The 15,472-nt window shown below is 48.2% G+C and overlaps 1 protein-coding gene and 1 long non-coding RNA gene across 3 annotated transcripts in view; one reads left to right on the top strand and one right to left on the bottom strand.

The window, feature by feature from the left end:
- The window catches only part of LOC140396237 (uncharacterized), a 77,708-nt gene that overhangs the window by 30,722 nt on the left and 31,514 nt on the right, over positions 1 to 15,472 (top strand). The window lies entirely within an intron of this gene.
- fbln1 (fibulin 1) overlaps positions 1 to 15,472 on the bottom strand; it is a 345,473-nt gene that overhangs the window by 2,014 nt on the left and 327,987 nt on the right. The gene's annotated exons all lie outside the window — the stretch shown is intronic.

The following is a 15,472-nucleotide window of genomic DNA, read 5'->3' on the forward strand; positions in this document are numbered from 1 at the left end:
CACACAGAGAGCACTATCCTACTGACTTGTCATTTCTACCATTAACCAAATCAGAAGCTTGCTTCAATACCTCCTCACCGACTACAAGACTCGTGCCAGATGTTTCACTCACCTGGATCAGTACAACTGTTGAACTATAGCAAAGTGAAAGAATTTCAACACCAGCCAGGACAGACAAAAAAGTTTGTCAGACACCCTCGCCACTGGTTTGTGACTGCAGCCTGTGCTAATGCATGATGCACTGCTTCATCAACGTCACCTTTGTAGTATTAGGGTGTTCGGGACAGCAAAGGTTAATGTAGGTCAGGAAACCGTACCCCCACACCCATATTCTGATTGGGAAAGTCACATAGGAGTAGCAGAGTGTAGTGGTGAGTCTGTTAGAAGTCAGCATGAAAATTAAACTTAGTCACAATTGTATTCTGTATATAGATATGTGCGATCAATAAACAATTATTTTTCAACCAGCCAAGCCTCAAGACCGCTTCATAAGGCAACATTCAACTGTACAACATGGTAGCAGCAGGTAAAGAACCCCAAAATCTCTAAGAATGAAGAAGAAAAGAAATTGCAATCTGGCCTGAGAGAAGTGCATCTAACTTGAAGACCTTGAATACACAGCTGCAGATTCCCTAAGAAGTTCCATTACAGGCAGCACAAGTGGCTAGCACTGTGGCTTCACAGCGCCAGGGTCCCACGTTCGATTCCCCACTGGGTCACTGTCTGTGTGGAGTCTGCACGTTCTCCCCTTGTCTGCGTGGGTTTCCTCCGGGTGCTCCGGTTTCCTCCTACAGTCCAAAGAAGTGCATGTTAGGTGGAATGGCCATGATAAATTGCCCTTAGTGTCCAAAAAGGTTAGGAGGGGGTGATTGGGTTATGGGGATAGGGTGGAAGTGAGGGCTTAAGTGGGTTGGTGCAGACTCGATGGACCGAATGGCCTCCTTTTGCACTGTATGTTCTATGTTTAAGGCATAAGAAAGATCCACTGTGAAGCATAAAAGGACTCCACCAGAGCATGTGGAGGTCCATTGTGAGACCTGGTCAAAAACAGAGTTAAAGAACTTGGCCAAATTGCAAAAGAGTGAGCAAACTTGAGGAAAATGTTGAAATAAGCTTTTAAATTTTGCGCAATAATCAGGTAGTACTGGCAGACCGATTGTTTAATGAATACCATTTGAAGAATGGCTGCAGCCTGGATCCAGAGTCAGTGCACATGGCAACCAGGTGCAAATGAAAAAAAAACTAAACAGAAGTCAGAACAAAAAATAGGCTTCAATTCGATTCTCGAAGCTCAGTAAAGAAACTAACTGGCCAAAACAATTCATTCAAAAGATTTCTGCAGAATCGCTGGAGTTTAAAATGACCCTGTAATCACGACAGAAACCCACTAAATCCCAATAAGTGCGGGAAGAGAAAAATTATTACTACCGTGCCATTTTTAAAAAAAATGAAAGTTGTAGATTGTACCCCCCCTGTGCCCAAAACACCCATGGATGGTAAATCAACACTGTCAGACCAATTCAGACCGATGGAAGGGCCAGACCAGGTGCAAAATTAAATGTTATGGAGAAGAAGATCGCATTAAGCTTGAATAAGAAATCAAAAGTTGAGCAAGTGAATAAACTATTATATCCTACAGGTCCAATAGTTGATAACATAATTGCCAGACAAAGAATAAATGAATCTTCTGAAATAATTATGAAGTCCTTTGACACCGACTTTTACCTACGAGGCAATAACATTTTGGAGCAAGCAAAATTTAACATGGGAGTTCAATTGACGGGGTAACCAGTAGACTTTCACAAATGATTGTTGTGACCTTAAGTCGGAGCCCGTAAGAAGTCGAATAGTAGTGGGAGTGGCTGATGATAGTTTTTCAGATGTACACTGATCTAAAGAAGATCTCACTTTGGAAAACATCATACAATTCATCAGACAACTAACTATAAGTCTGCCAGCAAAGCTGATCCATTTTGCGTGATAAAGTTAAACTTTTCACTGCAACCGCCTGGGATACTTTGGAAAGGTATATAAGTCCAAAACCTTGAGACATGCAGAAGATCCCAAACAAATCCAGAAGATAGATGAGTGATGCCAAGAAGAAGTCCAATAATGGGCTGGATTCTCTGCCACTCGCCACTGGTAGTGGGGTCCCCGATGCGGCGGAGAATCGGACTCCAGGAAAAATCAGGATAGGTGACAGGCACTGGTCGGATCGTAATCATCCAGCCCCCCCGTTGGCGGCAGGATCAAGAATCGTGCTCACGCACCAGCAGGAAAATGTAAATGGATGCACAAGGGTCTCAATGAACCTTTTGAATCCACTCAGTGAGCCCGGAGCCAGAATCTCCAGGCCTGCGTAATTCTCTGGTTCCATGCACCAGGAATCATGTGGGCAGGATTCACTACAGGTATCACCAAACGTGAACTTGACATGGTGGACTTTGCAGTGGGCCAAGGGGGAAACTCCTTCAGGGCGTTTCCTCCAAAATCCATCCGAGGGCCACCCTCCCAACCCCACAATGCACTATCTGCCCACCCCATCTCCTTTCAGACACCCCTCTCCACTGCCCCTGGGAGATCCCTAAAATAGGAGACTCCCCCAAAACGACTCCCCAAATAGGGAGACCCCCTAAATAGGGAGACCCCCCATAGTGACCCCCTAACTAAAGGGACCCCTTAGAGATCCCCCAACTAAAGGGATCCTCCCAGGGTTTCCCTAACTAAAGGACACAGGGACCCCCTAAATAGGGAGACCCCTCACAGGGACCCCTAGCTAAAGGAACCCCCCTCTATCCGAGACCTCTTACCTAATGGGATCCCCACAGAGACCACCTAACTAAAGGTTCCAACCCCAGAGACCCCCTAACTAAAGAGACCTCCCACAGAGATCCGTAACTAAAAGGACACCGCACAGACCTCCCCAGAAAAAAGACCCCTGCCTAGAAGCTAGAGAACAGTCCAGACAGGGCCAATGAAAAAAATACAGTTGTAACACTCACCTGGAAGCACCATCTGTCCATTCCTTGAAAGAGAACAGCTGTGACCTGTGTTTAAACCCCTCAGATCCTTTAGCTGCAAGCCATTCATTCATTTCTGGTAGTGGGCTGTGATTGACAGCTTCCACAAAACAGCTGTGAGTCTTGCTTCATTCATCTTCTTCATGGATGAGTAACTCTAAGTACTGTAACCACAATATTTACAAACATCAACCACATTAAAGAGAGTTAAATGCTGTCAATTTCCAGCTCAGCAAAATCACTCAAACGTGAAGGGACATGACTGGAATGCACTTAACTCTCTTTGATGTGGGCGGCTGCTTTTCCTTGTGGGGAGGGGAGGGGGTCTGGTGGGGGGCTGATTTGCGGTGCGGGGACGGGGGTGGGGATGGCCAGCCATGAAACTTCACTATTAGGGCGCCTGCTCAAATGGCGGTCCTATAGCGAGATTCCCTCAGGAATCTCATGCTTTTCGGCATGCATAAATTTGTATGGCGAGAGACACTGAATTGCTTTGTGTAGCAATTCTTCTCCAGCGGGAGAATATTGGGCTGGATTTTCTGATTTTGTGGCTAAGTGCTGACGTCGGCATGGTAACAGTGGCATTTTACGATGCCAAAATCGGTGCCAAACCTTCAACGATTCTGGGACTGGTGAGGGGCTAGCAGCAGCGCCAGGTAAAACTCTCAGCTCCTGCGCCAAAAATGGCCGGCGAATGGCCGGGTCCGTGGCCGTGCATGCACATGGCGATGACCTGCAGCGGGTGCGCCGTACAACATAGCACCGGTCGTACGCGGACCCGACCTGCCAGATAGTGCCCCCCTGGATGCCCCCTCACCACCCCCCACCAGCCCCTGCCGAAGCTCCCCCAGCCAGCGGCATGGCTCCCCCCACCCCACCCCCCCCCCCCTCGATTGTGGAGGCGCTGGACACAGTCCGCAGCCACCACGCGAGGTTGACGAAAACTCAGTGCACAAGTGATCCACGCCGTTGTGAACTCGGCCCATCAGGGGCAGAGCATTTAGGGAGGGCCTTCAGGTGATATCCTGACGCCGTCCCAACGGCGTGCGGCGTACTCACCAATGACGCTGTTTTGGAGGGGGCGGAGCATCTGAAAACAGGCAGCGCCCCCGATTTCAGCATCAAAAGGGTTTCTCCGCCCGGTCGCCGATTACGATATTAACGCCGGACAGCGGAGAATCGCGCCCATTTTTTCCCAAACAGAGAATCCCGACCAATGTTTCTTGGGAGAAATTAAGCATCCCAGATTCACATTTTGGAATGCTGGCCAAATCACAAATTTCAAGTTGGACTGAAGAGTGAATGTGATGGTGCAGGGGTGGGATTCTCCGGTCTCCGACACCGAAATCGCGTTCGGCGATCAGCCGGAGAATCCCCATTTGCGACAAAATCAGGGATGATGCTGCTTTTGCGATGCTCCGCCCCCTCGAAAGCCGTATCGACAGCTTCAGAACGTTACCTGAGGCCCTCCCCGATGCTCCGCCCCCGACCGGCCAAGTTTCCGACGGCGTGGGTCTCTCATGATATCTTTTGTCTGGAACTCGGCATGGTGGCTGCGAACTCAGTTCAGCGCCGCCACAGTCAAGGGAGATCCAATCCGCGGGCAGAGGGAACTTTAGCATGGGCTGAGGGCACTGTTGGGGGGTGGTCCGAGGGTCGCGAGCCTGGCCAAAAGAGGGCACTATTTGGCAGGCCGGGTCCGCGCGCGGCCAGCACCATGTTGCACGGCGCGGCCGCTGAAGGCCGTCTCCGTGCGCATGCGCGACCACGGACCCGGCAATTCTCTGGTCCGTATCGGCAGCTAGAGCCGGGTGCTCGACACTACACTGCCTGCTAGCCCCCCACCAAACGGAGGATCGGTGGCCATTTTGCACCGATTCTTCGGTCATAAAACACCACCGTTCCTACGCCAGCGTCATGACATAGCCTGAAAATCAGAGAATCCAGCGCACTGTGTCAAGCCCAATCTCATCCAAAGGTTGACAAGATTAACCAACAAGGATCTGGTTTCGATTTTAAAAAAGATTGTCCAAAACTTTTCACTGGACTACGAATTAGGACTGCATACATGATAACACTGAGAAATTATGCCAAAACCATATGCTTGCCTATATTACAGAAAATACTACAACAGTGCAACAGCAACTTGATGAGAATACCAAGATAGGGGTCATCTCCCCCGTCACTCAACCAACAGAATGGTGTTCCAAGATGGTCCTAGTTCCAAAGCCAAACAATTTATTCACATATGTGTCGACCTGACACAACTCAACAAAGCATTGGTGAGGGAAATTCACACACTGTCCTTGGCGGACGACAGGTTGGCCAAACTCTCCAAGAGCATAGTCTTCTTGAAACTTGATGCCAACAACTGCTTCTGGCAGGTTCCGTTAGACGAGAAGTCTAAGTTGCTCACAACTTTTAACATTCCATTTGATAGATTCTACTTCAATCATTTGTCCTTTGACATTATCTTGGCACCTGCAATTTTTCAGCGCATTATGCAGCCATCTTACAAGGCCTGAAAGGAGTCATCTTCCATATGAATGGCGTCCTTCTTCTGGTACGACTGTTGAGGAACAAGACAGTTACAGGAAACGGATTTGATGCTGAATGATAAGTGCAAGTTCTCAAACACCTCCATTTGATTCTTAGGTCATATTGTGAGTAGTAAAGGCATCATGGCAGACCCACACAAAACAAAGGCAATTAGTGAGTTTTCAACCTTGTCATCCATTCCAAACTTCCAAAGATTCCTGGGCACGGTGAACCAGTTGGAAAATTTCTGCCAAACCTGGCGCAGGTCACAAAACCATTGTGGCACCTCTCATAAAGGCCCAAGCGTGGTGTTGGGATGCACACCAAGAGCAAACACTCCATCAGTTCAAATACATGCGGTTCTTAGCAGATATCCTGGCTTATTATGACCCATCCCTGCCAATTACAATCGCAGCTGATGCCTCACCAACAGGACAAAGGGCAGTTTGGTCCAAGAACAGCTGGATGGATGCCACCAATATTATGCATCTAGGGAGCCGTCAGACACAGATGTGGTGTTCAGTTATTGAAAGAGAGACTCTCACAGTAACATGGGCATGTGAGAAGCTTTCTGACTATATTGTTGGGCTGAAAGTGATCATCGAAACAGATCACAAACCATTGGTCTCACTATTGGATGAGAAAGAACTCACCAGGATGGCCCCCAGAATTGAGAGAATCTGCTTGCAAACAATACAGTATACATCTAAGGGAAGCATCAAACGACAGTCCAGGGGCGCATTTGAACATCCTGTGACATACAATGTCAATTTAGTCAACAAGGAAGTGTCATATTCCCAGTTTCAAGACAACACAACTGCTGGCAAGTTCTAAAAACCTTCAACAGATACAGCAGGAGCAGATGCGAGATGAAGAGTGCATCCGCTACCTACAAGGTTGACCACTGCAGACCAAGGAGGCAATGTTATGAAAATTTACTTTGAGCAGCAGAAACCTTTCATTGTAATTGATGATCTGCTAGAATCTCATTCGGGTTGAAGTTTCGACAAGAAATCCACCAAGGCCATTTGGGCAACCCAAAGTGCAGAGCATGAACCCAGTCTGCAGTGTAGTAGCCAGTAATATCACAAGCAATTTGAAGAGATGATTTTAAACTGCCAGGTATGCACGCAGGCTCCTACCAGACTGTGGGAACGTTTGGAAATAGATCTATTCATAAACAACGCAAGTCCTTCCTCCTCATTGTTGACTACATCTCTCGGTGGATCAAAGTGAAGTGAAGTGTTTACACACAACACCACAGAGTCAGTCATTAGGTCTTTGGAAAAAAATCTTTCTGATCCAAGGTATCCTGTACCAGGTGGTGTCCGACAACGGCCCACAATTTTTTGCCAGGTGTTACGGATTTCGACACCTCACCAGCTCACCAAGGTATCCGCAATCTAACGGTGAGGCAGAAAAGGGTGTCTGCATTATCCCCTTGAAGGAAAATTACAACTTTCCAACAAATAGATCCAAACACTGCGATATGGATTAGCCCCATGCTGACGGGAAGAAAACTGTGGATTCAACTTCCTATGCTGCTGAAGAAATGAATCCTAGGGTTGACAGTCAGGGAATATCAGAAGGTTCAGGACAAATAGCAGTCCTACAGACAGCAACAAACTTCCACCTTCAATCAGAGGTACCTTTTGGAAACCTGTCCAGGCTAACCAGAGGTGTTTGGATCAGGGACCTTGAAAAGAAGGCGCCATTGTCCTGAGAGATGAAGATCCATGACAGTTTTACTTTATGCATACTCCAGGAGGCACAATCGGATGGAACAGGAGAAATCTTCTCCTCATTCCCCATGGCAAACCTCACATTTGAGTGAACCAGGTATAGAATCCCAAATAATTGAAACACCCCTAAAGCTAAAGCTTCAACTCCAGACCAACAAAGTCAGTCGGCATGAAAATAGCGTCCAGTTAGGACTGTATCTTATATGTACGTATACAGTTATGCGTTATGAATAAACAGTTATTGTTCAACCATACAATCCTCGAGGCGTTTTCATGAGGCAACATACAACCATACAGCAACCTTCCTGTAATTGTTATATTAGCAATGTTGTTAAGTTAGTGGAAAAAATAATTTCATGTGAACACAATATTTACTTTCGTAATTTAAGTATGATTTCAACTCAGGGATGTCAAAGTATATACTGAATGTTCAAGGAATCATGTAACGTATAGCATCTATATTGATACACTGCCATTTTTATGTCCAACTTTGCTAATAAGTGACCACAACTACACTTGATAAATACAGTATTAATTGCACAGAGCACTGTACTAGAATGCCGGTCAGGGGTCATAGCATAGGAACAGATAAAATCAGTGATTTTTAAAATCCTACTCCCCCAGTATTGACACAACGTGACCTTCATCATTCTTGGTGATGCCCAAATCAAGATTCTTCCCTCAGTGCTCTGGACCAGCAGAACTCTCAGCTACTGGATTGGTCTATGCAGTTACTTCAGTGAGTCAGGATCCTGAGCTTTCCTTTCCCAGTGCTGCCAGATCTGCTTCCAATGCTGCTGTATCACAGCTTCTCCTTCTCCAGTGTTATCAGAACCATGGCTACTGCTTTGCCTCTCCCAGCTTCCCTCATTCAACTACTTGCATGCCACAGGAGGCATGTACCAATGCCAACAAACTCAAAATCCAAAGAGTGCCCCACACTTTAAAGTTCTGATAAAACACTGTGATAATGCATCACCAATGGGGAGAGAGGGTTATTTCCAGTCAAACAAGTTTACATAAGCAGTTTCCATTATACATGTGGATACAGAAATGTATGCTGAAAACAATTGACAGGAAATGTTTGCAAATATAGCAGGCGGGATTCTCTAATCCCGCGGCAGAGTGTCCACGCCGTCGTAAACGCGGTCGCATTTTACGACGGTGTGAATGGGCCGCTGCCTAGACCAATTCTGGCCCCTACAGCGGGCCAGCATGGCGCTGGAGCGGTTCGCGCCGCTCCAGCTGCCGATCCCGGCGTGAATTGTGCGCCACGGGATCCGCACATGCGCAGTGGCGCCGGCGCCAACGCGCGCATGCGCAGTGGCCTCCTTCAACGCGCCGGCCCCGACGCAACATGGCGCAGGGCTACAGGAGCCGGCGCATAGGAAAGGAGGCCCCCAGCCAGAGAGGCCAGCCCTCTCGGCGGGTCCCAATCGCAGGCCAGGCCACATCGGAGGCCCTCCTGGGGTCGAACCCCCCTCCCCTCCCCACAGGCCACCACCCGACCCTGCAACGCCTAGGTCCCGCCGGCTCAGAGCAGGTTAGAACGGCGCCGGTGGGACTCGTTTTTTTTCTTACGGCCACTCGGCCCATCCGGGCCGGGCTGCGTCGTGCGGTCCGCAATCAGCGCCGCGCCAACCACACCGGCGCCAATTACGGTGATTCTCCGCAGAGCGAAGAATCGCGTGCCGGCGTCGGGGCGGCGTAGCCTGGTCGCAGGGATTCTCCGGCCCAGGGCTGGGAGAATCCCGCCCAGCAGGCGCAATTTAACGGGAAAAAAACAGAGTGCCGTTTTGGGCACATTTAGCGGGGTGTTCCTCGGCACCTGCAACGCCAAGAACAATGCCACTATCAAACGGGACTTTTTGTCTCTTGTCTCAGTGAAAAAGCCCTGCCAAATCCACGTTTATCTTTTTTTTTAAATTTAGAGTACCCAATTATTTTTTCCAATTAAGGGGCAATTTAGCATGGCCAATCCACCTAAACTACACATCTTTGGGTTGTGGGGGTGAAACCCACACAGACACGGGGAGTATGTGCAAACTCCACACAGACAGTGACACAGGGCCGGGATTCGAACCCGGGTCCTCAACGGCGTAGGCTGCAGTGCTAACCACTATGCCAAATGCCGCCCCTAATCCGCGTTTATCTTAATTTCCTGCGGGCTCATCAGTACAAGAAGAGATGAGAAATGCCGCTCCAATCTCTAAACCCTCCCCCACTCCCACCGTGGACTCCAGACCCCCCACCCCCCCAACAACAGACTTGTTAGGGGGATCCTCGAGTCCCCCTCACCTCACCACATAAGGGCAGGGCACCCCTGCGCCTAAACCCTGGCACGGGGAACCTGCCATTAGGACACCTTGGCACTCCCAGCCTGGCAGTGCTACCTGAGCACCATGCCACGGTGCCCAGGTGGCAGCAGGAGTGCCAGTGACCACCCTGCCCAGAGCCCAACCACTTGGGGGCCTCTGATGGCCTAGGAGACACACCCCCAGGTGCTGTTATGTTTGGTCCACATTGGCGTAGACCAGTACTAAACGGCACCATGGCAAAGTCTCCGAGGCTCGCGCGTTCAATCCCGGGCCTTGGGATACTCCGGTGCAGAGACATTTAAGTGAGCGCCTAACTGCTCAATTAAATATGCAAGTTTAGATCCTGCCAGTGAGGGCGAGATCCTGATCACGATGCCTCACAAGGCATCCCAAGCGTCGCAATCTCCCCAGAGGCCTCTTGCGAGATTTAACAGCCTCGAGGCCACATGCTCGCGCCCATAACCTTATATATGTGCACATTTCCTGCCCCTTGCAAGTCAAATGCCCATGAAGCAGTATAAATACCAAATACATATTTTAGAGTCATGCATGAAAAATAATTATGAAGAAACAAAGACAGTTAGATTATAGAAATGAAAACCTAGAAATTGGACAGAAGATGTAAACTGGCTCTATACAGCCTGATCTCTCGGCTAAACTCTCCAGCAACAGATGTATCAGAATGAAAGCCTGGGATTTTTTGGAGGCAGCAAGCACCTTGCCACTGAGGCTGAAAGCAGAGGTGACAACTCACCTTTGGTGGGGCCTGGGGCCACATTTATGGGAAGCCGCCAATTGAGTGGCTGCTGACAGGCTCACTGGCCTGTTAAAGATGACCTGCAAGAGCTGCTGGTTCGGGAATGGTGGCAACTCCTGGCCTGGATCTCGAGGAAGTGATCATTGTACATGGCACCCTCATAACCAAGTAAGTGTTGTGTTGGGATGCCAGGGTTAGCCAAGCGTGCCCCAATGAAGGGGCACGCTCGCCAAGAGCAGGGGTGGCCCCAGGGGACCCCTTTGTCAGCCAAAGAGTCCCCTCTCTCAGAGCCAACTGTGAATCTGTTAGGCTTTACCTAGCGGTCTCCAGTCCCTCCACTTAAATGGCTCAATTGGGCTCCAGGTGGGCTGGCTATCTGCCATCTTTTCCACAGCTGGTGAAATGGCATGGCAGTGAGAAGACATCCAGTTCATGCTGTGTTATTTGGTCTAAGGCAGGGCAGAAACTGGAAGACTGGAACTATTCCTAATGTCCCTGGGCTGGGAGAGTCAGTGGCAGAAATTCATCCACTGTTTCTGCTCTTAATGGTTATGTAACAACACCTATTAAAATGTGCATGCTTGGCATGGCTCTGACAATATACAGAGTTGAATGATTTGCCAATGCTCACTAATTTTGCTCAGACGTGTGGAGTAGTGTAAACAACTTTGGCACCTTGCACCTCCAGTAGCGGAGTTTCCAATGTGGCGGAGAATCCAGCGTCGGGGAGAAAATGGGATAAGCTCTGGGTGCCAACCTATTTCCGATGCTCCAGTCCCTGCTGGTTTTGGGGTCAAGGTCCGTGCACCGCGCTAGAGGGAGGATGCAAATAGGTCATTAAGACCCATTTGCATCCAATTTCCAGGCTGGGCACCATATTGTCTGGGCCTTTGTGATTCTCCAGTCCTCTGGGTTGGCAATTACTCGGGCGAAAATTAGTGCTGGCAAGTGTGTATTTGATGCTCCGAATCTCGCGGTGGGCCAAGGGCGTAACTCTTTAAGGGAATTTCCCCCAAGGTCCATCGGAGAGCCACCCTCCCCCCACAATGCAAGACCTGCCCACTCCACACCCACCTAATCTCCCCCACCACCTCCCCACCAGAGACCCCCTAATTAAAGAGACCCTCCCACAGACCCCCTAAATAAAGAGGCCCCCACAAACCCTCTAAATAAAGGGGCCCTCCACAGAGATCCTTAAATTAAGAGGCCCCAATACAGACCCCTTAATTATCCCACCTACCATAAGACCATAAGACATAGGAGCGGAAGTAAGGCCATTCGGCCCATCGAATCCACTCCACCATTCAATCATGGCTGATTTCAACTCCATTTACCCGCTCTCTCTCCATAGCCCTTAATTCCTCGAGAAATCAAGAATTTATCAACTTCTGTCTTAAAGACACTCAACGTCCCGGCCTCCACCGCCCTCTGTGGCAATGAATTCCACAGACCCACCACTCTCTGGCTGAAGAAATTACTCCTCATCTCTGTTCTAAAGTGACTCCCTTTTATTCTAAGGCTGTGCCCCCGGGTCCTAGTCTCCCCTGCTAATGGAAACAACTTCCCTACGTCCACCCTATCTAAGCCATTCATTATCTTGTAAGTTTCTATTAGATCTCCCCTCAACCTCCCAAACTCCAATGAATATAATCCCAGGATCCTCAGACGTTCATCGTATGTTAGGCCTACCATTCCTAAAAGAATGTTCTAAAAGAACATTTGAAAAGTTCTTAATACTGTTGCTCAGGGAAGAACAATTTTTTAAGGCACCAAACCTATGAAAACTTCATTACTATAATGGCAGAGCAGCTCAGAAACCCAATTCACGAATGAAGTAAAAGATGCCAAATACCATTCGACGATAGTTGCTTCATCACCAGGGGCAGGATTCTCCCTTCTGGGAATTAAGTCCCCGCGCCCGCCGGAAAACGGGCGTGAATCACTCCAGACTTTTTCCTAGAATGCCAGGCTGGCATTTTTCCTGCCCCCTAAATAAAGAGACCCCTCCAGAGACCCTCTAAATATAGAGACTCCCGAAATAAAGAGACTCCAGAAATACAAAGATCCCCCAGAGACCTCACAGATGAGAGACCCCGCTCAGGAATGCCCCCCAGAAGAGAGACCCCTGTCTGGAAGCTAGAGAGAAGTCCAGACAAAGATAGCGGAAAAAAATCATTGCTTTAACAGCATCAGGTCAATACACCAGACAGAGGAAGCAGCACCTGTCAATTCCTGGAAAGAGAAAACTAGTCAGCTGTGTTTAAACCCCTCACTGCCTCTGTCTGGACTGTTCACCCAGGTGGCACAGGCAGGATACCCAGGTGGCACAGCAGTGTAGGTGCACCACCCTACCCAAAGAGCATGCAGCTTGGGGGCCTCTGTTCCCCTGGGAGACCCCCACAAGTGCTGTTCCGTTTGGTCCCCATTTATGGGCAGGATACACATCGCAACGTCTCGCGAAATCGAGTTGAATTTCGTAAGGCGTTGTGAGCTCTGTAGATCTCGGGAGCGGGGTCTCCCAGCTTTCAACGGCCATGCTGCGCCATGGCGAGCTGCTTTTCCGGCGCAGCGTGGTCGTTGGATCGCGCCCAAGGATCAGCAGGTCTTCTTTCCACCCTCTAAAAGTAGAAAATGCAGGAATAAACAAATGTGGTAAGAAATCAATTGTCACACATTCAGTTGAATTTACGTCTTTCTAATCAGAGACTAAGGTTAAGCAGGGTTAGATAGCAAATCTGGATCAGAATGATCAGAAAATCACATTGAACAGGATCTGAACAGGACGGTCTCAAAGAAGAAATTAATGGAGATCCTGAAGTTATTGTGTAACAGTTAAGTAGGAGAGAAATTTTAGCACTTTGTGTCATGGAAGATTCAGTAAGCTTGCGCAAAAGTGTATGTATGAGCGCATTCCAATGGATATGAGAAACACAGATCAATCAGAGCCACGCCCTGGTGTGTACAAAGATTGAAGGGCTGCCTACACCATTTGTGCTGTCTGGGGGACATGTTTATTTCTAGCTGTGACTAGTTGTGGTTGCATAGGGATGATCTGAAGGGACTTTAAAAGAATGTTTTAAAGCACGCATAAATAAATTCAAAATATCCCACAAAGAGACCAAACAAATAAGCACCAAATACCAAACATTAGCTTTTATTTTTCTAATTAACATTGCTGACAGTGTTAGAAATAAATGGCTTTGTCTAGTTACAAGTGCAGTTGGCTCTGCACAGAATCCGGAGAGACGCCAGTCAGTCAAGACAATATGCCAAATTGCTAACTTTAGCATAGTTTCCCGTGAGGATTCAAATTAATCTAAGGAATCTAAAAACAACAAGGAAGAGTGAGAGAATCCAAAAATTCAAACTGATATTTGCATGGTCAGACGGTGGTGCAGTGGTATTGTCACTGGATTAGTAATCCAGAGATCCATAGGTTCTGGGTTCGAATCCCACCATGGCAGGTGGTGAAATTTGAGTTCAATCAAAAAATCTGGAAATAAAACCATTGTTGAATGTCATTAAAAAAAATCATTTCACGAATGTCCTTCATTCCTTCATGGAAGGAACTCTGGTCCACATGTGACTCCAGTCCCACAGCAATGTGGTTGATTCTTAACTGTCTCCCACTGAAATGGTCTAGCAAGCCACTCAGTTCAAAGGCAATTAGGGCACCAAATGCTGACCCAGTGAGTGAGTCCCACATCCCAGGAATGAATTAAAAAAAATAAATAGTGAGATCTCATGTAACACAGGGGAAGGTGGCAGGTTGGATCCATTATTAGTTCAGTGACAGGAGAGAAAGGGTCAATGAATGGAAAACGGTTTCCAGCGTTCAGTGCTCTTTGTTTTATATATTAATGATTTGGATTTAAATATCTCTCTGAAACCCTCAAGAGATGGTGTTAAAATCTTACACTGGGGATGTGGTTCCTTTGAGGGGCCGTATGTGAGGCCTCGGTCACTGTTTAGGCCCCTTATTCAAAGCGAGCTGCGTTGGATAGCCATGTGTTTCTCAGCACTGCAAGTGTTCGCCTGGGGATTTTGATCCCTTTTGGGAAGATCGCGCCCTTAAAGTATGGGCTTGACTGGAGAGAAACTCCCCAAGGCCCGAAAAATGACTAAATGTGGTTGACTAATGGTGTGGATCTCACCCAAAAAGCCAGTGAGGAACACCCTGCCAAACTTGACCAAAATGACCCATGGCGATCTTACGACAGATAGGGCGGAAGAATCCAACCCTTAGAAAGTTTTTGGTTGAATTCCGTCCAATACAAAAAAAAAGTACAATTCTGAAGGGAATGTAGGAATAATGCAAGTTACTTCATTCAAAAATCAACTGCAATGTAAAATCCTATATTATTTATATTTCTACCGAGTGCATTGACTCCCGCTTTACTGAATTGGTTGGTAGTTTATAGATTACAAAATGTATTGCTTCATAGTGCAAACTGTGCACACAGACCACTGTATGAATCTTCATATTTGAACAATCAAATACATGGAAGTAAATTACCCATTGCATGAAGCACTTCCAATACGGCAAAGCACTGTGAGACAGAACGTTAAAGGTCATTACCACGATCGAACCAAATTGCAACAGAGTCCCATGACGAGTGCGTTTAGCTCGGTGTGTCCCAGCACTCACAACCAGAGAAACAATGCTATCTATCGGAACTTTGTTGCAAGTCGGGGCCTCATTGGGCAAAGCTCCGCCAAGGCCATACTTAGTCCCGTTTTCTGTAGGAAGAAATCAGAACGGGTTTTTAAAATAGCGACCTGATCTCTTGACCTCCCCCCACCTGACCCTTGAGCCCCCCCCCCAAAGCCCCAACTCACCTATAAGGGGCCCCTCGCCCCCCCCCCCCAAAGCTCCACCCCCACTCCCACCCCCACTCAGGCAGGGCACCCCCTGAGCCCAATCCCTGCAGCAGGAAAAATGCCAGCCTGGCATCCTGGCAGTGCCACCAGGGAAAAGTGAGGCTGACACCCAGATGGCACTGCCAGGCTGGCAATGCCAGAGTGTCATCCTGCCTCGAGGGCAACCACTTGGGGGCCTCCGATCCCCTGGGAGAACCCCCCAAATGCCATTCCTCC

This window comes from Scyliorhinus torazame, chromosome 19 (assembly GCF_047496885.1).
Source record: "Scyliorhinus torazame isolate Kashiwa2021f chromosome 19, sScyTor2.1, whole genome shotgun sequence".
NCBI lineage: Eukaryota > Metazoa > Chordata > Chondrichthyes > Carcharhiniformes > Scyliorhinidae > Scyliorhinus > Scyliorhinus torazame.